Here is a 27,032-nt window from a genome sequence, read left to right as displayed (position 1 = left end):
TGTTGTCACGCAGAGAAAAGCTTGTGTTAAAAAATTATCTACTCCAAGTGTCAAATATATTAGGTATGTCACAGAATAGCACCAACTAAGAAAAAAAAAATCCCCTTGTTCTTGAACATGCATAGACATGAGATAGTCTCTATATGTGCCTCAAGGAAATATTCTATTACTCTTGTTCTGGTTTTCTCTTCCTCAAATCTCCTTATCAAAGTAATCCAACAATGAGAAAAACATCTTTGCTTCTAGATAAGAAGTGCTAGGATTGGGTCAGATAAAAAGCATTGTCTAAGGAAATAGAATTACAATCTGGATCTTTTTAATCCAGATACACACCAGGGTAATAAACTAGTTTGATCTGCTCATGGAAAAGCCAAACACTGATGTGCAACTCCAGTCAGGTAATAAAGGAGAAAGGAGAAAGTTCATCATTTAGGCCTGATGGGCTTTTTTTTTTTCCCATTTCTAGCCAAGTCCATGAATGGAGAAGAATCTAGATTTCCTATAAAACAACTTCAATTTCTTCATTTAAAAAATACAAATGGGAGTAGAAATGTAACAAAGGCATTTGATGCTCAGAAGAAGCTGTAACATCACTTTGTACTCAATTAAAAAAAAAATTTCAACAGACATTTGTTTTTACTTTTGTACCAAAGAAATTGAACAATATTTTATAAAATTAAATTTGTTTTGAAAAATAATAAACATCTCATTTTATTTCAATACAGTAGGAGATACATCCAGGCTCAAATAGTCCTGTAGGTGACTTGCTCTGTGTGACTTAAGGGATGCCCTAAGGTTCACATGTGCCTAAGTATCTCCCCACTTGCTCAGGGAAGTGCCATCTTCCTTTATTGCTGAAGCTCAAACTCTCACCTTTCACATCAGTGCTCTGACATAGACAACCCCAAAGGAATCGGTTCTTAGCATTAAATCCTAGAGTCAGAGGTTGTAAACACCCTAAAAAATATATGTAAAATGTTGTGTACTTGCATATATGACCCCTTTTCCTGGAAAACGTGTTTCACAGTTTTAATTAGCTAATCAAGAGTGTCTCTGCTCTGACTTAAAGAGCTAATGAGCACTGCCCACAGGATTCAACCAGCCCCTGCAATTATCTTATTATTACAGATTTATCTATTAGAATTACCCAACCTCCCGACACGATGTAGAAAGTTCATGGGGAATTTAGATCTTTTGCAGGTATATGCTGCCTTGCATGACCCAGAGTTAAAGTATCAGATTCTGTGATTAAAACCCATGTTTGACAGGCCTGGACTCTGGAGTGAGGAAGATCTGAGACTGCAGTATCTGCTTTGTCATTCACTCCTTGTGTGACTGGTTTGAGCCACCATTACTTGTGGCCTGCATTGCCGCAGTAAGCCCACTCAGTGCTTCTGCTGTTGCCCTCCCCCAGTTTGTCCTCAATGCAGCCACCAGAGCATCACTGCAGGGGACCCATCAGCTCACTCCCCAATCTTCTCAGGACTTCTCACATCAGGCAGCAGGAAAGCTGGAGAAGTAAAATGGCCTCCAAGGCATGCAGACCACACACCACTTTATCTCAGACCCTCTTCTCTCAGACCTCATCTCCTCCCACTCTCCTCCCTTCGTTTCTCTTCTCAAACCTAGGGACACTCTCCTGAGAATGTTTTTGCAATTCCCAGTACTCCCCAGATGCCTTCAGGTCTCTACTCCCAGGTCACCACTTCACAGAGTCCCCGTCTCCATCACATACACCAACACATCTCACTGCAGCACACCCTTTCTCCCTTTATTGCTTCATTGTTCTCCACTGCATCCATCACAACCTGACAAAGAACTCTTTACTGGGGGCAGTTGGGTGGCTCAGTCGGTCAAGCGTCTAACTTCAGCTCAGATCATGATCTCAGGGTTTGTGAGTTTGGCCCCGTGTTGGGCTCTGGGCTGACAGCTCAGAGCCTGGAGCCTGCTTCAGATTCTGTGTCTCCCTCTCTCTCTACCCTCCGCTGCTCACACTCTGTCTCTCTCACTCTCAAAAATGAATAAATGTTAAAAAAAAAAAACTTTTTTTAAAAAAAGAACGCTTTACTTTTTTTTATCTCCTTCAATGCCTAACCACCATTCCACACATCCTCGAATTTCTAGAACATGGATGAGTAAACTTTTTTTAAAAGGCCAAATAGTAAATATTTTTGGCTTTGTGGGCTATATGGTAAATATTTTTGGTTTTGAGGTCCATCTGGGTCTCTGTCAGAACTTCTCAACTCTACTATTAAGGGGAAAGGAGCCATTGATGATATGTAAACAAATGGGTGTGTCTGTGTTCCAATAGAACTTTATTTACAAAAACAGGTGACAAGTGCTGAGTTTGGCTCATGAATGATAGTTGGTTAACTTCTGCTCTAGAATAATAAACTTCATTAGGCAAGGATGCAATCTGCCTTATTCACTATTTTAGCTCCATCTCTTTGAGGAAGGCCTAATACAAAGTAGTTCCTTAAACAATTGCAGAATGAATTAATGTCCTTGACCATTGTATCAGTTTCTCACTAGTAACATAAGGTAATAATATCAACTGTAGGTTGTTTTTTTTTTTTACAAAACAGGTAATGAAAGTATGTCACACAATGAGCAGAATAGGTAAATAGTAGTTGTTAAAATTATTCTGAATTCCATACCCCAGGAAGAATATGGAAAAACTGAAAGACAAACAGGATTTAAAGAGAAACCAAAACTATATAGTTGAAGAAATACTGAAGGGAAAGAGGGTGTTTTGTCTGGAGGAAGCCCAGGGGAGGCATGGTCATAGCTTTCTTAAATTTGAAAATTATTTTGAGCAAGAGATTTTTCTATATACTTTGTGGCACCAAAACGGGTAGACCTAGGATCACTGGGTAAACATTGCGTGGAAATAGATGTCCGCTTATTGCTGGGATGCACTTTTCAGTCGACCCTGCAAAGAAGAGGCCACATTCATTTTCTTCACCGATGCACCTTAATGCCCTAGCATGGGCCTTAACTGAATGGATGAATCAGAATGAAGAGTGAACAATCTAATCTTCAGAGCTGACCAAAGCTAGAACAAGCTTCCTCAATTCGTGCATTGGAAGGTTCAAAAAGGAACTTTCTGACCTCTTGCTAGGGTGCAGCAAAGATACATTGCTACAGTACATTTGTCATAGGAATACACTGATGTTAGTTCTTTAGTTGTGGCATGCTGATTTTTCACTATAAAAGACATTCAGGGTTATTATAAAAACCTGGGAAAACTTATTTACACAGGCATATTGTATGTACAGCTTGGTATACTATTTTCCTCTTAAATAACATTTCTATACCTAATGAATACTTTGTAAATATAATTTTAATGACTGCTTAATGTTCCATTCAGTCAAAAGATGATTATCAGCTTAACTATGTCTCTGTTGTTGGAAGTGTAGACTGTTTTATACTCCTTAACAACATAAAAAATGCTGAAATTCATTTCATATCTCCAAGAGATAGAATTACTGTGCCAAGGTATTTAAAGTTTTCAATGAATTTTGCCAAATTACTATCATAGGAAATTGTACTCATTTAATTCTAATATTATCAGAGTGGCTTCACTGCCACATTTTAATATTACTGTTTCAGAGCAATCTCTATTCTACAAATGGCCATTATGAGCCTTGTTCTTATCATGACCAACTACAATTTAATTTACTCAACCCCCTACTTCCAGGTATCAAGTGATTCCAAAAAGAGTTAAGCTTCCTGGTAGGATTCTGATTAAACATTGAAAAAGTGTGTGTGTCACTTGATATTATAAAGTATTGTTTTTATCAATTAATCTTCTGAAAGAATATGCTTCCGTCCTTAAGGCTTAATCTTGTTTTGCTTACCATCCTTAATTAAGTAAGAACTCTTGGTAATAACAGTTAAATGAATCAACTTTTTTTAAGTGACATAGCATTTATTCAACTTCATTTTTATTATATATATATATATATATATATATATATATATATATATAATTTATTGTCAAATTGGTTTTCATACAACACCGCGTGCTCATCCCAACAGGTGCCCTCCTCAATGTCCATCACCCATTTTCCCTTCTCCCCCACCCCCCATCAACCCTCAGTTTGTTCTCGGTATTTAAGAGTCTCTTATGGTTTGCCTCCTTCCCTCTCTGTAACTTTTTTTCCCCCTTCCCCTCCCCCCTGGTCTTCTGTTAAGTTTCTCAGGATCCACATATGAGTGAAAACATATGGTATCCGTCTTTCTCTGCCTGACTTATTTCACTTAGCATAATACTCTCAGGTTCCATCCATGTTGCTACAAATGGCCAGATTTCATTCTTTCTCATTGCCAAGTAGTATTCCATTGCATATATAAACCACATCTTCTTTATCCATTCGTCAGTTGTAAATCAACTTTCTTTAATATCTGCAGTTGCCAGACTACCATGCTCTGATCCTGGCCCCAAGCTTATTGTGGGGAGTCCCAGAATCAATATGTGAACCAAGAGTTACTTACATATTGAATACATATTATGTATCATAGAAACACAATTGATTATTTTTCCACTGTATGTATATACTGTGGTGAAAAATACAAATTTATTTCAGAGTGTTGCTAAATTCATAATAGCTTTTGTCTTCAAGTGTTTTCTCAGAACATCCTAAAAATACAACTGCTATTATGAAGATTTTAGAGATGGGGGGACATTAAAAATCTTCCTTTGTACTCAAAAATGTTGAAAATTACTTAAATAGGTGTACACACATAAATTTGGTGGTGTTAGGCAAGGCATTCACTTACTGGACACATTAATCCAAATCTAGTTAGGATGATCCCTGTTTAGCTAGTGTTCTGCACTGGGTAAAAAATTAATTATCTTACTCCTTTCTCAGAAGTTTAAGCACTGTCTGCTTTCAAGAAACAGGTGGCAACGGTACCCACCTTCAAGGCTGAAAGTTTCCTTATTAAGCCCAGATTATTCAGGGTGAAAGCCAAGCACAGCCAAAATTTTCCCTCAATTATTTTATGTGTGTACTCAGTCTCAGCTACTCATCTCAGACATTTCCCACAGTGTAGATCAGGGGCATGTGTGGTCAGCACAGAGTCAAGAGAAATTACAGGGAAGCTGAGCTATCATCAGCTGATGGGGTGGTTTTTTTGAATTCCTCTGCTTCCATTTACATATCTTCAAAGCCTGAGTGACCATGCTAAGGCAAACACCAGGCAAGAAAAAGAAGGCTGATTTTCATAAAGAGGAATGGAAGTACTGTTACTCAACTCTGCAGTAAGACCACGAAACCTTACAGCTCGTTTTATAGGGAAGAGCAGCGAAGCAGGAAATTGCTAATGCAATGTATTTGGAAGAGAGGAAACATTAAGATCCCAGGCAAAGATGCAGAGATTTTAATACCTACCTAAAGCCCCTACAACACAGGCTGAAAAGTTCAGAGTAAGCATTCAAGAAGTGAAATGCCACTTAATTAATTACAGAGTTGAGCTCGATTAGCTTTAAGGAATCTTATGAACAAGCGAATGGGGTTAACATATAGCATTTAGTTAGCGGGCTTCATTTTTCTTCACAGCTGTGATCTGCCGTTGTTCTTATTTCTAATAAAGCATGATAGCTATCACATATAACATACGTTGTAAGCATGTAGTCTTTGCTTTGACATCTTATAGAACTTATTTCTCAGGTATTTAGGCTGCACTATACACGTGACATCTTTAAGCCTTATAATAATGTTTAACACATAAGAATTTCCAGAGCATATGTGGATATAGGTAGCTTTAAGGAAATCTTTCTTCAAAGTTATTTGCTCAGCTAACTGGAAGAAACTGAGAAAGAAAATACATAACAATAGTATTGGTTTATCAGCCAAAGAATAAAATAAATACCTATGATTCTGTTGTGATATAAACAAATGATGAAATAAGTAAATTAATGGAGAAGGATGAATTTTCCTTATATAGTTACTTGGATAGGAGTGAAGCCAAGAAGGAATGAGTGAACTAGAAACTCACCATTAGAATGCCACAGTAATAAGTGCCGTGGAGAAGACCCACCGATGCATGCCAAAATTAGTGGGCAAACTTTAATAAGAAACAGGACCATTGAATAGCCTCAAAGAATCTCTCCCAAAATATGTATTAATTACTGTGGTGGTTTTAACATGTATCCACATGCTTTGATACTCCTCCCTCCAGGAGGTGGAGCTTAATTTCTCTCCACTTGAGTGCGGGCTGTACTTAGTGATGCCATCAAATAGAAAATGGAAAGAGAAAAATAGTAACTTTTCTGTCGAAAACTGGCATAAAGTACATATCCTAGCAATCAAGGTTAACATCACCAGTAACAAATCATGTTGATATCATGTATCCCTGATATGATGCAATGAGAACACTTCACCTCCAGGGTGTTCTTCCTAAAACTGCATGACCCCTGTGTAACCATGAGGAAGCATCAGACAGACCCAAAATGATAGAGATTTTACAAAATACCTGACAAGTATGCCTCAAAAGCATCTGAGCCATGAAAGACAAGAAAAGATCAAAATACAGTCACTGACTGAAGAGTTTAGGAAGACACCAGAAAACTGGTGAAATGTGTACCACTCTGTAAAGTCTGTACCAATGTTAACTTCTCAGTTTTGATAAATACACCACAGTTGTGTGAGATGTTAACATAAGCAGAAGCTGGATTTTTTTGTTTTTGCTTTGGAGGAAGAAACACCTTTATTTTCATCAGAAATAATAATGCTTACAAGCTTGTAGAAACAGTTTACTCTAAGAGACAGAAAGCCAGGAATTAGAGTAAAGGTAACAGTAAGATGAGAAATTATACAAAGATTAACCTTGATGGCATGTTTGCTCTAAGACTAAGTGGCATAGGTAACGATTTAGTATTACCCAATGTACCCAGTGGCTGAACTGATCCTTCCTTTCCTTTGCCTCCTTTTTGGTGGTGGCTGGCTTACACAGTAGTGATGTGCTCTCAAGGTAGCAGTAGTATATAACAGTAGCTGCCTAGAGATCAATTATTGGTTTAGGATAGATCCAAGCTATTAACTTTGAGATGTGATTTCTATGAGGAGGAGAATCTCTTGTCTGACTTGGCCCCAAAACAGTTGCCAGGTCACAAGCCACACATTCTCTGTTGGGAACAGAGATGCCCTAGTTTCTTGGCAGCACTTACGGATCCTCTAGCCTTCTCCCCTGCAAAGCAGATCTGAAGACCATAGTGAGACAGGACTTTAGAGCTACAGGCAGAGCTGGAAAGAGTTCAGCATTCTTAACGCTGTGTGAAGGGTACATGAAACCTCTCTAGACTATGTTTGCCACTCTTCTATAAACCTAAAATTATTTTTAAAAAAAAAGATGTCTGACATACTTGAGAATGCTTCTCCTTCTAACCATTTTCTGGTTTTCTTCTTCCCTTCACAACAACCCTTCTCCCACTTGACAAAAGAAAACACCTCTTCCCCACACTTCATTTAGCTGTGGTAAACTGCCCTAGGGTATAAAACCACCTACAAAGCACACCAGAGGACACATCTCAAATGCCTCTGAGGGTGAGTCTAGTGGGAGGAAAGCAAAGAGTATGCAGGAAGGAATAATGACCAGAGCTATTTTTTTTTTAACCTGTAGCCAATCTCTCTCTCTCCTGCCTACTTACTTCCTTGATTACTACTATAAGCCTACAAACCTAAGAATTTTAATTCAGAACTAAGAAGATTATCACAGGAATGTGGTAATACATTGATGTGAATTTTTCAAGAATTAAAGTCTAGGGGTGCCTGGGTGGCTCAGTCAGTTAAGCATCCGACTCTTGATTTCGGCTCAGGTCTTGATCTCATGGTTCCTGAGATTGAGCGTCGTGTAGGGCTCTGCCCTGACAGAGCATAGTCTGCTTGGGATTGTCTATCTCCCCCCCTCCCTTCTCTCTCTCAAAATAAACAAATAAGCATTAAAAGAAGAATTAAAGTCTAACACTTTTTCTTGGAGAAAAATAACTTTGATCTGGCTGATAAGTTCAACTGCAAGGATTGACTTTGCTAATTATATTATGTGTCAGACATTTGCATATACTGAATGAGCTAAATTTGAAACTCTAAAGTTTTGGTTCAAATATATTTAAAGTACATACAATATGCCAGAATACACATCTTCTGCAGCTATTTAAACTTGATAAAAATTTTATATATCCATTTTTAGATGTGAGGTTGTAAACACTTTTTCAAAATTCCTTTTAGGAGAATGCAAGCAAAAACTTTTAAGAGCAATTCAGTAGAAAGGGAAGAATCACTGTATTGCACTTTACTAATGTGAAGTGGTATCCTTGAGAGCTGGAAGGGTGTTTGGTCGGTGGGAGTGCATCAGTCAGAGCCCCAGGAGCCACAGGGCATGCTGGGATACAAGCAGATACCGAATAAGATTGAACACATGTCTGGACTGCAGAGACTCAGAGGGAGAAGGCCAGATCCCTTATCTACTCTGGTTTTTGACCTGCCTTGGGTCTTAGATCCTTTTGAGAATTTCTTTAATGTTATAGACTTCCCTCAAAAAATAATTCACATAATTGTGTACTCTCTAAATTTGGGGTACAATTTAAGGACCCAGTAGGGAAGCCTTGGTAGAGAAGGAAGGATAAAAATGTCAATCAGTGTGTGAGAGCATTCCAAAGCATTTTTTACACCCATTATAAAGCTCAGCCCATATGGGATCATAATATTGACCTGAGAATGAAGCCATGCTCATGACTAGGTATGTCAACTAGGTACATCATTAGTATATCAGCCACCCTACCCTCCTCCTCCTCTACCACCATCTCTTTCAGCCATTATCCATCTCAGTCTCCCTTCTTCCCTCTGCCCCCCATCCACCCCTGTCCAACATCTGAAAAATACTCTTTAATTTTTAGTGTGAACTAAATCTTAGCCAATAATTTAATCTGTTAACCTGATTTGGAATGAGAGCCAATACTAGCCTATAAGGTGCCTGTATACATTTTTTAAAGTCTCCTCCCTCTCAACAGACAAGTTAGAAAAGCTCCCCTCTAGGAAGACGTAGACCCTAATGTAGGGATTGACAAGCAGATAACATTTTTGTACAAGGAAAAGGTTACCCCTTCCTCTGGAAGAATGAAGCCAAGCAACAGGGCATAGGTTTTGGTGAACAGCGTTGGCTGGATTTCTGCCCTCCAATCTTGATGTCACAGTCTGAGCTTCCCCTGAAAGCAGAGACTGATGTAAAATCTTAAGCGCAGGTAGTTTCTTTAGGAAATATGATTCATGGAGCAGCAGTGAGAGTGAAACAGAGAAAGAGGAAAGAATAATACAAGGATGCATTACAGAGTTTGTCACTGCTATATGTGACTCATGCTTGATCTTGCTGTAACCTTCTGAGCAGCCTTAGGAAATGTCACAACTGTTCATCCAGGAGACAAAAGGGAGATAGATGTAATTTATCCACTGGCTTCTGTTTCCAGCGGTCAAGGATGTCTCCACAGATGCACTTTCGGGATTCACATGCATGGAGGTCAAGGTTTGGCACTAGAAAAGCTCAGGGGCAGGGAGCAAGATAGATATTAGCACCTGAGGTAAGGTGCTAACAGACGACATCTGTGAGAAGCTGCCTGAATGATGCATAGAACCGGTCACTGAAACATGGCTACAAGGATGCAAGTGGTTCATAAGATGTGTCTTATACAGGTTCACAGCACACACTTAAAGCCCCCTTCCTGCCCACATTTGAATCTTCCCTTAGCTCAAATCCTTCCAAATATTCAACGTTTCACTACCTTACCTTTGCCCTACCTTGAAGCCCACCTTAAAGGAAGAAAATGAGAAGAATATTGAGATGTATACAGTTTCTAAAAGATAAAGAAGGGATGAAGAGGCCCAGTCAGTACATAATTTGTCACTGGGCTAAGCACACTCTGAAGAAGGCAGCAACCAACACAAAAATGAACCCAAATTACTGTTACCTTAGATGCTCCAAGAATCTTGATCCAGAGATACTTTATGAACAACATCTTTAAAGTCTTTCTGAAGGGCTGGCAATATCACAACCTTCACTCATCCAAATGAGGCAGCATGTAGTTTGGGAGAACTTGATGTCAGGCAGAACTATGGCAGGAGAGGGCTGTGGTAAACCACCTGCTCCTGAGTCTCAGCAGAAAGTAGAGAGAAGTCATTTCATGTTTTGGGTCAATCATAACTCCTCGTGCAATGTCAGAAATTAGCCATTTCAGTCACTGATGGGGTCCACAGCACAGGGTGTGGGAATATAGGGATCCTAAGGAACACATCCATTTACTAGTTCAAGGTCTAACAAGAACAAGGGAGAAGAAGAGGAAATAGAGGTGGAAGGAATAAGGGGTTGAAACAACAAATCTGGCAGGTCAAGGCCAAAGGAGATGGGAAGATTAGTGCTTCAAGAATGGTTTAGTTTTAAAAAAAAATGAGGGGGCCCCAAGCCCAACCTCAGCTGGGCCACCCAATTGGAACCTAGGCCAAATTTCTGCAATAAACACTTCTGGATCACATTTTTAAAAAATTTTAGATAAATAAATAAATAATAAAATATGAATGAATGAATGAATGAATGAATACACACATAACAGGGAGGATAAAAGAAGGTGGAGAGGGATGTCATAAATGAATGAGATTTAACTAGTAGAACTGAAAATAGTAGAAAGGAAATGGTTAAAGTCAGACTAACACAAAAAGACGCACGCATGTGCACACAGAGCAGAAACCACAGACACACTTTTGCCCTCAATCCTTCCTGCACAGCTGTTAGCACTTGCAGGAAGCCCCACCTAATCCCCAGGCTCAGTTGCCACCTCTCCTGGATGCCCTCCTCTACTACAGCCCTCCTTAAGCTGTGTGGAACTGATTGCTTACTTGTCTGTCTCCCCACTTTGAGTGTTTGTTCATTTCTGGAAAGCAGAAACCTTGGCTCTTTTTTGTAGCAGTGTATAATTCAAAGTTGTATCTCTGTGACAAAATATTGGTTAAAAGAATAAACCAACTATCCTTTCCATGAAATGGAAGTGTGAAAATAAGTCTAGAAAAGTCAAATTCAGAGTGAAGTAGTTTTGGTTAAAGACAAAACAAAACATAATAAAAATACAAAATTCTTATTAAAAATACAGATTATTTGCTTTCATATCAAGGGATTCTGATTCAAACTTTCTATCTCTCTAATTGCAGTTTCAAGTTTAGAAAGAAAGAGTTCTCCCAGGAAATTCTTGCCATCAAGCATTTTCTTCCAATTCTGAGAAAACAGTATTTCCAGCTTTCAATTATATATTCAGAAAAACTTTCAATCCAAAATAAGATAAAAATGGTATCAAACAGTATTTATCTTTCTCTGTCTGACATATTTATATAGACCACATTTTCTTTATCCAATCATCAGACCACATTTTCTTTATCCAATCATCCACTGATGATCACTTAGGTTGTTTCCATCTCTTGACTGTTATAAACAATGCTTCAATGAACATGGGGTGAAGATATGTTTTTAAGTTAGTGTTTTCATTTTCATTTCATTCCATTTCCTTCAGATACATTCCCAGAAGTGGAATTACTAGATCATATGGTAATTCTTCTTTCAATTTTTGGGGGAAACCTCCATACTGTTTTCCAAAGTGGCTGTACCAATTTACATTCCCCACCAACAGTGCACAAGCATTCCTTTTTCCCACATCCTCACCAACACTTCTTTCTTGGTAGTTGCCAGATGCATGGGGGGAAGGTGTGGGCAAAATGGATGAAGAGAATCAAAAGTCATAAGGATATAATATATAGCATGGCAACTATAGTTAATAATACTGTATTGCATGTTTGAAAGTTGCTAAGAGGGTAAATCTTAAAAGTTTTCATTACAAGAAAAAACCATTTATAAGCAAGTATGGTGATGGTTGTTGACTAGACTTGCTGCAGTGATCATTTCACAAAATACACAGATATTGAACCATTATGCTGTATACTGGAAATTAATAGAATATACATCAATGACACTTCAATTTTAAAAAGAGAAAAAAGAAGGCAGTTCATACATGCAAATACTTTGTCATGACTTCAATGATTTTGACTCAGTAGTAGTTTTGACAGGAGCCAAGTGAATTTACACTTTTACAGAACTTCTGATTCAGGTGATCCATGAGCCACACTTTGTGGAAAAGCCACTGGACATCTATTGAACTATAGACAGTAAACCCTATGCTAACCAACTGTTTTATAGTGATAATTCTGTCCAAGGGCATACAAGAATCATCATCAATGAGCATGTCCTCCTGGGGCAGGAGGCCCCAGAAAGCACTGGGATCACATGCAGGGCTGTCTTATCCATGTCAGGAGACAGAAAAGTGAAAGCAGGCCTGACCCTGAGGCACTGCTAAAGCAAAATGATGTAGTATGTCAGGAACGTAGTATGTGAAAGTCTCTCACAGTGGGAAGTATGTTTAATTTCTTCAAAGAAGAGGTTAATGGTCAACAAAAATATATAATCAAATATGCTTCATTAGGAACCTTTACTCATTTTCTTGGAAACACTGAGGAGCTGTCCTAAAAAGGGTGGGGCTGATGGGTAGAGATGTGTTGGAGAAGAGAAGGGTGTAAGGAACAACCAGAAGCAGAATAGAGAATGACTCCACAGGGGAAAGGGTACTAGGGCTGGAGAGTTTCACCGATGGATTTTATAAAGGGTTTTGACAGTTTAAGGCTTGGACACAGGCTTAAGGGAGATGGCCAAGCCCACCATACATGGATGAACAAAGACCTTGATGAAAACAGGGTTATAAAAAAACATCTGGAAATGAAAAGCCATCCTGTTACTGAATCCAATTAGCATCTCCATCCATTGCTGTGTCTTCCATGACACTGTACATACAGCAGGCACTTAGCAGGTGCTCCTAATATTGGCTATGAGAGGCATCTCCTCAGATACAAAACCCATACAATCTAAAAGAAAGAATATTTCATAACTTTTAATCATCCTAAAATAATAACAATAATAATAATAATAATAATAATAATAATAATAATAATAGTGGTACCAAGAAAGACATAAAGAGATGGCAAGGGTGTACCTTGGCTCAATCTGGAAAATCTAGAAATATCAAAATTGGTCTGATGCTGTGAGTAGCTCTGCCAAGAGTAAATTTACATGAGTATTATTTGGCTTGAGGAGGGTTTTTATTTTCTTCTGTTTTTCTTTTATTCTTTTCTTTTTTTCTTTTTTGGCATGGGAAATGCTAAGTTTCTTTAAAAGACAAAAAGTTGATGTCAAGCAAAAAATAATGGACTGTTGACAGAAAAGGAAATGTCTGAGGTCAGTGGGAGAGACAACACAGTGAAACAGGATCACTCAAACACTGCTGGAGTAAGAACAAATTGGTACCAAATTTTAAAAAAACAATTTGACAGTATATATCAAACATCCTACATTTTTTAAATAAAATCTTTGACCCCCCCCCAACTTTACTTTGGAGAATCTCTCTAGGAAATAACTGAAAACTATGCTGTTTATCAGTGTCATTTAAAATAGCCAGAACACTGAAGAAAAATATCTGAACATCTTTATAGAAAACAATTGCGATTTAGCACCTGAACATCCCTTCAATTTAGGGGAAATCCCAAGAGGTAAAGACTTCCAGGCCTCGCCTCCCCTGTGGAAGACAAGTGGGCATGTGCCTGCAACACAGGCTCAATCAGTCAGATACCCATACCTGGAATTTTGAATATTGAAAGTGTGGCACAAAGTCACACTAGGGGACAGTTGGAAATCTATAATAATTGAGAATGTTTATTCTGGGAATTACTGAATCACATTATTTTTTTAAGTAGGCTGCACACCCAGCACAGAGCCCAATGTGGGGTTTGACCATGAGATCACGACCTGAGCTGAAATCAGGAGTTGGATGCTTAACCAACTGAGGCACCCAGGTGCCCCTGAGTCACATCTTATATGTTAAATTTAAATCCATTTAAATTCATATGTTCACCATGTGTCACATGTGAAAGCTAGAACATTCGTTGGATGTGAAAGCTAGAACATTCGTTGGAAAGTAACTGGACTTTGAAAATTATACTGAGGATATATGGTGCTATGGACTGAATCATTTCTTGCCAAAACTCATATGTTGAAGTTCTGATCCCTAGTGTGATAGTATTTGGAGATGGGGCCTTTGGGGGGGGGGTAATTAATTTTGGATGAGTTCATGAGAATGGTGTCTTCAACAATGGAATTAGTGCCCTTACAGAAAGAGAGACGAGAGGGCTTGCTGTCTCTCTGCCATTGTGAAGAAACAGCAAGAAGGCAGCTGTCTGCAAGCCAGGAAGAAAGCCTTCACCTGGGAACCAAATCAGCTAGCATTCTGGTCTTAGATTTCCAGCCTCCAGAACTGTAAGAAATAAATTCCTGTTGTTTAAGCCACTCAGTGTATGGTATTTTGTCATAGCAACTTAAACTGACTCATACGCGAGGGAAGATTTGGAGGTCTCTAAGTACTTTGAACAGTCAACTGCCACTCTTGTGTGATGAATGAGAAGGCCCTCTAATAACCTCATATAAAGAAGCTGTTTTGCAAGAAAAAAATCCATTTCTCTTTATCCCTTGCTTCTCCCTACCACTAGTCTTATAACTAGTGTCAGATCCCAGCATGTTTTGGAAATAAAATTACAAAGTCAAACACTTGCAGGAAAGGTTTCTACACCAAAAGGATTGCTGGAATGTACAATTTTAAGTCAGAAAAATCTGGGGAATATGTGTAGAAAGAATTCTGAAGTTTTTCAAACAAGTGTACTCAGCACAAGTACATTCACCAGAGACTGTAGATCTGAGAAATGAATTCAAGCAGTTACAAGTTGTTTTAATTGGTGTTGGGAGGCTTTTCCTGAAACTTAAGACATAACAGAGGGCAACACTAAATGAGATGCCAGAAAACAAACAAACAAACAAACTTGGTTTATAAACAGGACTATATACTGTTTATAAACCATATATATATATATATATATATATATATATATATATATATATACTGTTTATAAACCATATATATATACTATATATACTATATACTATAGCTCATGAAATACGAATGATGGGATGAACTATCATATGCAACTCATCTACCACCACCCATCCTCTATAGCAGTCAAGTGGCTCTGACACCATTCATCAAGGCCGTGAGAAATACGTTGGTGAGGAGAGTGTTAATATCTCTGAAAAGTACTTTAAATGGCTCTTGACTAAGACCAGGATACTGAGGGAGGCACTGCAGCAAAACAGACCCCCTGAACTCCCTGAGGATGGAAGGATCCTGAGATGTCAGAGATTCAGAAGCACTGCCGAACCACCTAACACAAGATAAGAGTGGCTGCCACAAACAAAAAGGAGGGCCAGAGTGAAAACTGGAGTGGCTGACTTGCAGCTGTTCTCTCTGACAGAGAACAACTGACCATGAAGTCTACAGCACCAAAGTGTACCAGCAGATCACCAAAGTGCTACCTAGTTTGTGTAACTGGTTAAGACTCCAGGCTGGTGAAGAGAGGCCTAATCTGAGCTATAAGCATCAACGATCTCAATACCTCATGGACGAAGAGCTTCTTAACTGGAGGGGAAGAGGGGTGTCCTTGAGGAGGACTCAATACAAGCACTTTCTATGAACCCTTCCCCTAGCCTTCAAACAGAACCTGTGGCACTGGGGACTTATGGTCACATGCTAAGGTTCACTTTGAATCTTGGCTATTCAGAGTACCACTGGAGTTCAGCTGTTAGATAGGGGCTTATTGGGTCTTCTGATAAATATTGATAAATTCCAAACAAAGAGCATATCAACATAGCCCTGGTGGAACCCCCAAAATATTATGGGTATAATAACACAATAAATAACACAATAACATGAGTTATTTCCCTATATTCTGGTATACCATTGCCAACTTATCAGCTGACAGATTCCTCTTCCTGGCTCCTTGATTTGTAGAGCTAGTGAAGTGGTGAATCTCAAGTCAATAAAACTTGAGAAACATTTTTAAAAATTTTAATGTGTATTTATTTTAGACAGAGAGAGACAGAAAAAGAGGAAGGGCATGAGCAGGGGAGGGGGAAAAAGAGAGGAGGACAGAGGATCCAAAGCAGGCTCTGTGCTGACAGCAGACAGTCCGATGCGGGGCTCAAACCCACAAACTGTGACATCATGACCTGAGCCGAAGTCAGACACTTAACTGCCTGAACCACCCAGGGTCCCTGTAAAATATTTTTAAAAGCCTGCTTTACTTCCCTGGAATGAAATTCATAAATATAACCAATCTACACACACACACACACATACATACATACATACATAACAACCAGAATGGCCTACCTATAATATGAAGAAGAAATAAAAGGAAATTAATTTATAATTAATGCATGATTGCATTGGAAGTCATAATAGATTAGTCAGATACTTGCCCCATACAAAGAATCACTGTGAATGTTACATCTGTCAATGAAGGGTGACATATGTATGTCATGTGGCAACTCAAGACACAGAAGCAGCATTGCCATCATTGATGTGATTTTGAAAACTTGTGTTCACCTCAACACAATTAGGCTATTAGAATATCTGGAGTATCATTTGCAATTTGTGCAGGGGTAGGACAATGCTCTCTTGCAGAAGTCTGCCTTGTGTGCAGGGTGACTAACATTCCCGGCCCTCGTCTGCTGAATCTGGTAGCACTGATCAATCATGGAGCAGTCAAAAGTGTGTCCACAAATTTTCAAAATGTCCCTGAAGGTGGTACCACCCATGTTGAGGACAAGTGTAGAAAGTGAGGACCATAAAGCAGGGAGGGCTACTTGGGTAAATCTTCAGGATGAGTGTCTTCCTCCAAACATGAAAAATGTAGAGGAGGTGATTCCCACTAGAATATAAGCTACATGATGGCAGGAACCTTTGTTTTGTTCACCTACATATCTCAAAGGTGTAGAATAGATGTGGCACTGATTAGGCACTGAATACATATTTGTGGAACAAAAAATGGAAAATTCCATTTAACCTTTCAGTTTAGCCCACGCAGAAGACATTAGGGTCTCAGGGAATTGAAGGTAGTGACAACATGCTCACTTAATCAATTGATTGCACTATGTGAAAGTGCTCTTCCAGTTGTGTTGTTCTTCCTGAAGCAAATAAATACAGATTTGGGTATCTAGTATGTGGCTTTCAATTTTTAAAAAATGTTTTTCTCTCTCTGTATCACTAAAACCAGAAAAGTCCAGAAGCAGTTTGCTACAATCTGGCAAGGTGCATAGTATATTTTACCATCCTGCCTCAGAATCTTAGGAAATCGCTAGCTCCATGCTGTAATTTGGTACCAAAAATTTTTTTGAACATCACATCCTTCCACAAGATACCATGTCTGTCCCTTATAGAGATGATATCTTAATACGTTCTGTAAACCAAGACAGAATTTATCCTAGAAACCTTGGGTAGATACCTACATATCACAAAGTGGCATTTAAATCCCTTAAAAATATAAAAACCTGATAATTTAAGGAGGGTAATATCAGAATATTCTTTCCAAGGTTTCTATGCTATGCAGGGAGCCTCCTACCACACAGACAGGTTTCTTGGGCCTCTTTGTGTATTGGAGGCAACATTTAAAGATTGCACAGTCAAGGGTGCCTGGGTGGCTCAGTCAGTTGAGTATCTGACTCATGATGTCGGCACAGGTTCATGGTATCAAGCCCTGCCTCAAGCTCTGTGCTGTCAGCTACGAACCTGCTTGGTATTCTCTCTCTCTCTCTCTCTCTCTCTCTCTCTCTCTCTCTCTCTCCTTCTCTCCCTCTCCCTCTCTGCTCCTCCCCTACTTGAGCCCTCTCTCTATCTCTCTAAAAATAAATAAATAAAAACACTTAAAAAATAATTTCTTAAAGATGGCACAGTCAGAAAAGAGAGCCCAATGACCAGGATCCTAAGTGTCCTAGGCAATGTGACCTTGGCTACATCTCATCTCCCTTGATTCTCCAGTCTGCCCATTAGTTCCATAAGTCACCCAAATTACCCTTTCAATATAATATGCTTTTCTGTTTCCATTTGCCAGAGTTGATATTTTTTTTTATATTTGTATCCAAGAACCTTTACTGGGTTTGGGTTTATTCAACAATCCAAATTGGAGAACAGAAAAAAAAAAATTATAGTCACAATAAGTTCACAAGCATACAGTGAATATTTATATAGTATTAAGTGAAAATAGCAGGATGCAAAATGTTATTACGTAAATAAGTACAATAAACATAAAAAGTGTGCATAAAACACTGGAAGAAAAAACATTGAATGGTTTTCTCTGATAATGGGAAAATGGATGCTTTTTCTTTTTCCTTCTATTTCCAATTTTCTATAATGAATACCTAATTCATTTATAATAGAAAATGCTTATCTTGTAAAAATCAGGTTAGCAGGAAGATAATAAAATTTGAAAAGACTTCATATATTAGAAACTATTAATGTTTTTGTATGCTAAGTTAGAATAAAATCCTTTCTAATAAAAAAAATCTGTTGGGATAAATGAATCAATGTAGAAAAGTTTTTTGAGCTCATTAAAAGTCATGTGTAGCATTCCTCTCTGGAGCTGCATTTATTACTGTCCCTGCTTAGCTCATGGGAATCACTAAACAGCACTATGAAAAAGGAGGACTAAAGGGTACTTTCAGAGGAGATATTGGGGCCTAGAACCTTGGTGTATTTGTTTCCCATTGCCACTGTAAAAAGTATCACAAACTTAGTGCTTAAAACAACACAAATTTATCACCTTGCACTTCTGAAGGGCAATAGTCTAAAACAGATGTTGGCCAGGCTGTGCTCATTCTGGAGGCCCTGGGGGAGATTTTCCTTCCTTGTCTCCCTGCCCCCTCCCCCCCACTTCTACAGGCCACATCCTTGGCTCATCACCCCCACCAATCACTCAGACCTCTGCTTCCTTATCACTCCTCTGGCTCTGACCCTCCTGAATTTGTCTTATAAGGGCTGTAATTACATTAGATGAATCCAGATGGTCCAGGACAATCTCTCCAACTCAAAATCCTTGACTTAATCTTATCTGCAAAGCCCCTTTTGTTATGTAAAATAACATGTTCCCACGTTTCAGAATTAGGATATAAACAACCTTTGGCAGGTAGGATATGATTCTGCCTACCATACTTGAACTTTCAAAACCTCAGCTATCAAATAGGACTCAATGCCTTTCTGGAATGGGAGAGGGGTATGACTATCTTTTCAGGGCAATTTTCTTCACTGCCTTCCCCAGAGCCTGGGTACTAGCCATGGCACACTGGTGGCTACAAAATGAACTGAAGTGACGCTTGCATCCCGCAAACAAGATTTCATGACACAGCACTTAAAAAAGTTTCTGAGTTTTCTGAGTTTTTTAAAAGTTTGAAGAGCACTGTGTTCCTTTAAAATCTTCAGGCAGTGCTTGCTTCGGCAGCCCATATACTAAAATGTTCAGGCAGACTGGAAATTCTTGGGGTTTTTTGTTGTGGCTTCTTTCTATTGGACTAGTCTATTTTCCTCACAATATCCACCAGAAAAGAGAGTATTACGCATTTATGTGGTGACCTCTCCCAATAAAACATTTTCTATAAGACATGAGTCATAAGGCAATTAACTAGGCACCTTGGGAAAAGGAATAAAAGAATAAAGTGATAAGTAAACTCTCTTCTGGGATAGCTTTTGCCTGATAGCAGCAACAATTAGATCAGAACAACTAAAGAATCACCTTGTCACAATTATTTTTACAGTATTTTGCCACTTTAGATGCTCTGGAGAGAAGTGTTGTATGTTTCTTATGTTGTAATAGGCAATTTCAACAATTACATTTGTATAGCACTTGATTACTACAAAATGTTTTCATATAAATCATTTAATATTATTTAATGTACACGTTATTTGGTGTATTTAATAGAATAAATGTGCACTTTTAACAATTTCTTTTCTCTATTAACACTTTTGCTTGCCATCAGAGTGGTATGATGGTAATCATTTTACAACTGGCTTTGCTCCCTACCTGCCCCCAGTTAAGCCCTAATATGTGGTGATTTCAAATATCCATATGGAAACACTGCCACCATAGTTGACTGCAAGTTACCAGTGCATCACTGAGCTAGGAGTTAGGAAGAGATGTGCACAATCAGACCTGGCAAGTAGATTGAAGTAGGCTCCAGAATCTCTCTCCTATTTAGTACCCAAGCTTCCTGTTAATGGTCTCATATCCTAGTGGGCTTAACTAAAGGGAAAACAACTGGCCTTTGAGGAAACACCCAGGTGGTACTCTGGAGCTCAAACCAGCTTCCACAGGAATTATAGTATGTAGTTGTGTTATGCTCTGCCTACTTGCCCTTTGCTATTTCTGTAGCCTCTTCTGGCTGCAGTGTGCCTTAACCTCTATTGGATAACACTTGTTACTCTTCTGTGGCATACAGCCCTCAAGCTACTAGCTTGCTTCACCGTCAGAATATTTAGCTAGTGATTCGTGGAGCACAGGATTAGAGAAGCCCAGTTTTCTTGCCTCAAATATTTCCATGTGGTATAGACCAAAGCCAGTCTCCTCTGGATCTCAGCACAGAATCACACCCTTAGTTCCTTCACTTCCTGTGTTTGGCCAGGGTGCATTTCTTTAGAAAATCACTCATACACTAATCCTCATCTTGGGGACCTGCTTCTGAGGCACCCAACCTAAGACATGTATAGGGATGATCACACCAGGTCTTTGCCTCTAATTTGACCTTGTTTCAACCTCACCCTCTGGATTCTTTAACTACACTATTCTCCTGGCAGTTGGTGTAAAATTTATCAAGAATTTCTGATTATGAGAATCCAATGTATTTACAACATAGAATATTATTGGGTGGGGTAGGATATCAAATTCTTGGGAAATGTGCATTTTAAACTGTTTAATTAAAGTAACAAAATGTGAGAAGTTCTTATACATATTTTCTGAAGCTTCTAGCTCCAAGCTACCCCCAACATAAATTAGGCCTATTTAATCATACCACCCACTTCCTGATTACACCCAATCACATGAGCAGCATTTCAGACGGTGTGCAGGGAGAGTTATGCCATAATATGGGGGATTCTGTTATTAACATAAGCTAACCAGATCTTTTCTGGCTGAGGAAAAAGAAAAGATCTCTCTGCTCTCAGTGGAAAAGATTTAATTTGTCTTCAGAAACACATCCTGTAACTAAGTGGAAAGGTCTGTTGCGCCTGTAAGAGGATGCCAAGTGCACAATCTGTAACGAGAAACCTCTACAATTTACCCATAACAACACAAAGAGAAGACACAGCTCCTGACTTCTAGAGACTTTCTTTGGCTCCACACACAGAAAAAGACCCCAGAGGAATGAATGCTTCTGTTTCCAGACTAAAATATAATAAAAATCCTACTACCAGTAAATTTTAAAAAGAAGTTCTCTGCAATGAACAGTGAGAATTCCTCTCAGTGTAAAAAGTACATGCCTGTTGGTACACATACCTGACTGAGGTAATATGAACGAAATTATGTCCTTACTCTGTGTGGATCATAAAACCAAAATAGGATAAAATTCACAGTTTGGGGGGAATAGGGGAAGATGCAAAAAGATGCCTTAAAGCCTCATCTGTTAGTATTTCCTCATCTTCTGGAAGAGAGAAGGTTAAATTCTCATATAGCTTCTAGAGAGTACTTACAAATGCATTCAGAAAATAAAGCAGATGTTGGCAGCAAGAATAAAAATATGAACAAATGGGAACTATTACAGAACTTTATAATCTGCATCCACACATGAACTATTACTTCAATTATTGAAAAAAGTGCAGTCCAAACAAATTCTCAGGCCATGCATTCTCAGGCACCTTGCAAAGTCGCTGTCCAAAGATAGCACACAGGAAGTTAAATCTTGAGAGAGTCTTTTTTTGTTTTACTGATTTTATCACACCACCTAATTATAAAATTTTCCAGTTTAAGGGGAAAAAAATATTTCAAAAGAAAAAAATATACTTTTAAGCTGTTAACCAATTAGAAATAGGATAGCAGATTAAAGAATAAAAATTGATAAAAGAACTTTAATATTATGCTAACTCTGTACACATTGGTGTTGAGAAAAGGAATTGCAGAAGCCTGCATGGGTCATAAAAATTAATTAGAGACTTTATTTACATAAAACATTACCATCTAGGCATATATGACAAGAGATTGTTATGGAGCTGTGTGTGTGTGTGTGTGTGTGCTCACTCATTGCTCACAGAAACAGAAGTCCAGGTAGAAATGTAGGCACATCATACACGTATTGGCTTACACAACAAGCCAGATTATATTCTTTTGTACTGTCAACAAAATGCAGTTCTACACAATTCAATGCCATTATGGTAGGAAAAGGGTTTCTACATCCAGTAAGAAAAAAAAGAGAGAGAGAAATGAAACATTTGAAGAGAAGAAAGTATAGTCATATGACAAGACCAAGCAGCTTCAGGAGCAACGTGCCTTACATAAAACAAAGTAGATGATTTCTTGTCTTGTGCAAAACCTTAAAGGAGCCTTATGATTGTTTATCGTCTTCCCCACAGAGGTATATGGGTGGCAACTGAATTGTAATTGTTTGTTCTTCCTACTCATTGCATTGCTATTGCCCCGACCTTCACCTTTCAAGTCCTATAGTTGTTCAAGTTAAAATCCCATTTCATTGTTATTACAGTTCTCTCTGGTGGGCATGTGGATAAGTGATAAGAAGGGTGAGAGGGATGTAGGGAAAAGCTAGAAACCAAATAGCAAAGCCTAATTAAAAGTGCCTCATAAAGACATAATCTTTGACAAGTGATTGAGTTCAGAGTGTCTCCTAACCCTGTCTTCCTTTATACCACACAATGGCACCTTGAGCATGGCATTGAGGCTCCGTCCAATGGCAGACAGAGGCGAGAGAGGAGACATGTGCGGGCAACAATGAGCAGGAGTATTGGTTTTGAACTGAGAGTGTCAGGCTGCTGACAGACCGCAGCCTGACACAAAGCTGGCAAATGACAAAGCGAGGGAGCTGGTAATGAGACACTGTTTGCACCCGTAAATGGGCACCCAGTAAAGAGACATGAAGGAAAGGTCACCAGGTGGAATGCATGAATGACAGAGCCCAAGGAGGTAAAAGTCACCTGCCCTGAGAGGCATCTGCGTGCAAGGCAAGCAGCAGTGTTGAGCTGGGAAGTGGGGATGCCCTGCGGGGCCTGACTTTCCACAGCTGTGGCCACAAGGCAGGGTTCAGGATTCCGCAGGCAGCTGCGACAGGAGACAAACCTTGACACGTACAGGCCTCCAGCGTCCTGTGTAAGGACTCAGCACCGCTCCTGGGAGCCCACAGTGGGTGGGGATTAGCATTTTGACCGTCCTCGGTATTGGGGATTAAACTGCAGTTGACACTTCCTGACAGGACTGTAAGGTACAGTGGATGTGGTCAGGATTCCCAAGAAGCTTGGCAGGCCACACAGTTTCAGAAGGCTGGCTAACAGCTAGAGGAAACTCATCGAGCAGGAAACCTGAAAGGACTCATAGGGGTCTCTAAGGTTATTGTAACCTGGGTTACAAAAGGAAAAGCCCCTGCAATCTGAGGCAAACATCTGAGAAACATGTCTGAACAGAATTGTTCACAGTGCAATGCTCAAATATCAGTGGGCGTTTGCCCCAGAAGACAGAGCATCCTCTACTCCTGTCACACTGTCTGTATACGCTCTTCCACTTGGGAAAGTCAGTCACTTTGCATCTACAGGAGGGCTGCGTCAAACAGGCCTCCCAGCCTTCTCTTTGGGTGTCCATTCTTGATAGACATCAAAGGCAACATGAGTACAAACAGCCTGACAGCTCTATTAACACAAAGGAAACAATTCGTAACTGGTTCAAAGTATTGAAAACAACTCGGTTTGTAAAATCTGTATTTCAGACAACATTCCAGAAAACAAAATTTTTAAAAAATACATTATGAGAGTATTAGATACTAGTACATATGGAATTAAGGCTGTGTTTTTTAACATTCTTTATAAATTATTTTTTTTCTAATGCAGTCTGAGTCAACTCCATAAAGTTAGCCTGTTACACTTTATTCTTTCAAATACCATTCCTCTAATAAAGGCTTCTATTGAAGACCTGCATGGATTGTTAAGAACTGTCACCATAAAAATATCATCTCCTGGTCTTTGATATTTTCTAAAGTAAAAGAGCAATTAGAATGTAACTCTGGTTTAAGTTTAGCTGGATTCCAATCCAATTAGCTTTATAAATTAATAACTCTTCGTATTTTAACAGTAAGTGATGTTGTTTAATTAGTCAGTTTACTGTTTCCAGTCTTAGTTCAGAATTTCACATTCTGATGAGTTACAGAGTTTTAATTGAGTGGGTGAACATTCATCCAGAAAACTGTGCTAAAACTTCTGTCAGAACACTGTGGTAACATTAAGATTCCCAGGTGTAACAAAATTACAATAATCTATCTCTAGAATTCATAGTATTTATAGCAGGAGTCACAAATAAGCTGCCTAGGGATATTCTAGGCCTGCAGACAGGTTTTTTTTTCTTTTTCTTTCTTTCCTTCTCCCTATCTTTCTTTCTTTCTGTTTTTTAATGTTTATTTTTATTTTTGAGAGAGATAGAGAGAGAAAAAAAAAACCATGAATGAGGGAGGGGCAGAGAGTGGGGGACAGAGGATCCGAAGCAGGCTCTGTGCTGATAGCAGCAAGCCTGATGCAGGGCTCAAAGTCCCATGAATTGAGCCAAAGCTGGATGCTCAACTGACTGAGCACCCAGGCACCCTCTCTATCTTTTTCCTCCCCAGAACTATATATATATATATATATATACACACACACACACACACACACACACACACACACGCACACACACACACACACACACATGCACATACATACAGATATATAGAGATTAGTTAGCATCACCCCAAGTTAAAGTCATGTAGATTGCACATTGTTAAGGGCAGAAGCTTCAGACTTGAACAGCAGCTGCCCCCCACCCCCTTGAATGGCTTACATGTTCTTCCATTCTTTTCCATTCTTACTAGGTCTATGTCATTTACTTGCTTTAAGTACCTGGCTCCTGTGAGCAGGCACTCACATTTGCCACTACCTATTCACATACAGGGTCATGCAATGTTTGTCTCACCTTAAGGCTTTATCTTTCTTAGAATTTTCTACATCTTTGCAGTAGAAATTCTGCAACTGGGTTCTGCAATAACTTTCCTTTTTTTCACCAAGCACATTGGAAATAAAATTAGTTCACCAAATATTAGGATATAAAAGGAATTAAGACCAGCATCAGCAAATGCTTTAGTGCCAACAGGCATCAAAATGTCCAACATCATCTATGACGTGGCCTAAAGATTTAAGGATAGAAGGTGTTATCAAAAGGAAAAGGAAGCAAATGTGACATCCAGGAAAGAAGGGAAAAAAGAAAATACCTGAGTGAGTGAGGAAAAAGAGAGAAGCAAACACAAGGAGAGAAAGGCACTGTGTCCCTCTGGTAGAGAGACACCCACAGTGCCACCCATGACTCTCTCAGGGGCAGCTCAGCGGCCCAGATAACACCAGTTACCTACCCAGGATTAAAGCAACATATTAGAATAAAATTTCTCAGGGAGGAGGAGGAAGAGAAGGAGGATTTTATCTGCTAGGTAACAATGTTATGCAATCACTTGCAAAATGAGTAGAGACAAACCATTTGTTCCAAACAAATCCACTAAAGAAAAGTAGTTCTCCTTGAAATGTGTTCATTTCTCTCAAGGTTTTGCTGGTTTGAGTCTTAGGTAAGCCCACCTAATAGTCAGTAATAGACACTAATCTCATCATCTCCTAGACCAACCACACTGGTGACCAAAAAAAAAAAAAAAAAAAAAAAAAAAAAAAAAAAAAAAAAAGCTCATTTCATTATTTCAGCTTATTCCCAATATTTAATAATAGGAGACATTCTGAGGGCACTAACAGGGTTACTTGTCAGGAACTCCTTTTACATAAGGCTAAAAACACGCCAGGAGTGACACTTGAAATTGATCATCCTTTTAGCCATTCTGTCAGGCTTCCGAAAATTAATGAGTGGGCTGCAGAAGGGAAGTGGCTTACCAGAACATCGCACAAATTTGCTGATCCTGACTTGTTGAAATTCTGCTTACCTAATGCAAAGCTAAACACCTCACTTCTCCACAGTGTTCACATCCTACCCAAGTCTCCTCCTGGGCTTCCTCCATATTCCCTGTCACTCCCTCCTCAGGCAGTCACAGTGAAATACAAAAGAGAGCAGCAAAAGTCACTCTCTTCAGCTAACGGAATGACACAAGGGATACTTTTCACACTTAAACTACAAAATCACTGTACTTATGCAAAAGTCAAGGTTCCAAATGTCGTATGACATGTATTCAACAATACTAACTGCATGAATATGGTGTTCAAATCACTACCTGAGGTGCAGTAAGAAACTTACCTGGCTGAGGAAATATCTTGATCAGGAAGCTGTTTCTCCCATGGCAAGGTTTACTTCTGCACTCTGTAGGAAAGACTTCTGCCATTTTCCAAGTATGAGAAACTCAGTTGCAGGAGCTGTGGAAAGAAACAATATTCTCTGTCCTTAAAATACTATAATTTACTGAGCTAGAGAAAAAACATAAACTCAAAAAAAGTTAAGTATAACAGCAAGTTACAACCATTAATAAGGCATTCTACAAGTTATGGCAATTGAATAATAAACACTCCACACATATTTCTCACATTCACTTCCCCCTATAAACCCTAGGTCCTGGCTAAGCCCCTTTAGTCACAGAGCTGTATCAGACAACACTGCCATCTAGTGGGCCTTTGAGGAAACTATCAGAACCCACATTTATGAAGTTGTTTTTCTTCTTGCTAACTAAAGCACTTAACAGGGCCCCAAAGTTATCTTCTGAATACTCCTGGACTTGAATTTCAGCTCTACCACTTAGCTCTGCAAACTTGAGAAGTTACTCTTGTGCCTCAGTTTCCACCTCTGTAAAATAAGCAA

The 27,032-nt window shown here is 39.0% G+C and overlaps 1 long non-coding RNA gene across 1 annotated transcript in view; it reads right to left on the bottom strand.

The window, feature by feature from the left end:
• Positions 1-2,296: 2,296 nt before the first annotated feature.
• The window catches only part of LOC122487926, an 85,675-nt gene continuing 60,939 nt past the window's right edge, over positions 2,297-27,032 (bottom strand). Inside the window, exons 2-3 of the long non-coding RNA XR_006298506.1 lie at positions 26,478-26,593; positions 2,297-2,932 (exon numbers count right to left, since the gene is read on the bottom strand). This is a non-coding gene — a long non-coding RNA (uncharacterized LOC122487926). The remainder of the gene's footprint in view (positions 2,933-26,477; positions 26,594-27,032) is intronic.

This window comes from Prionailurus bengalensis, chromosome A2, assembly GCF_016509475.1.
Source record: "Prionailurus bengalensis isolate Pbe53 chromosome A2, Fcat_Pben_1.1_paternal_pri, whole genome shotgun sequence".
Lineage (NCBI taxonomy): Eukaryota > Metazoa > Chordata > Mammalia > Carnivora > Felidae > Prionailurus > Prionailurus bengalensis.
The sequence above is the reverse complement of the archived record's forward strand: the minus strand, read 5'-3'. Positions and strand labels throughout refer to the sequence as shown.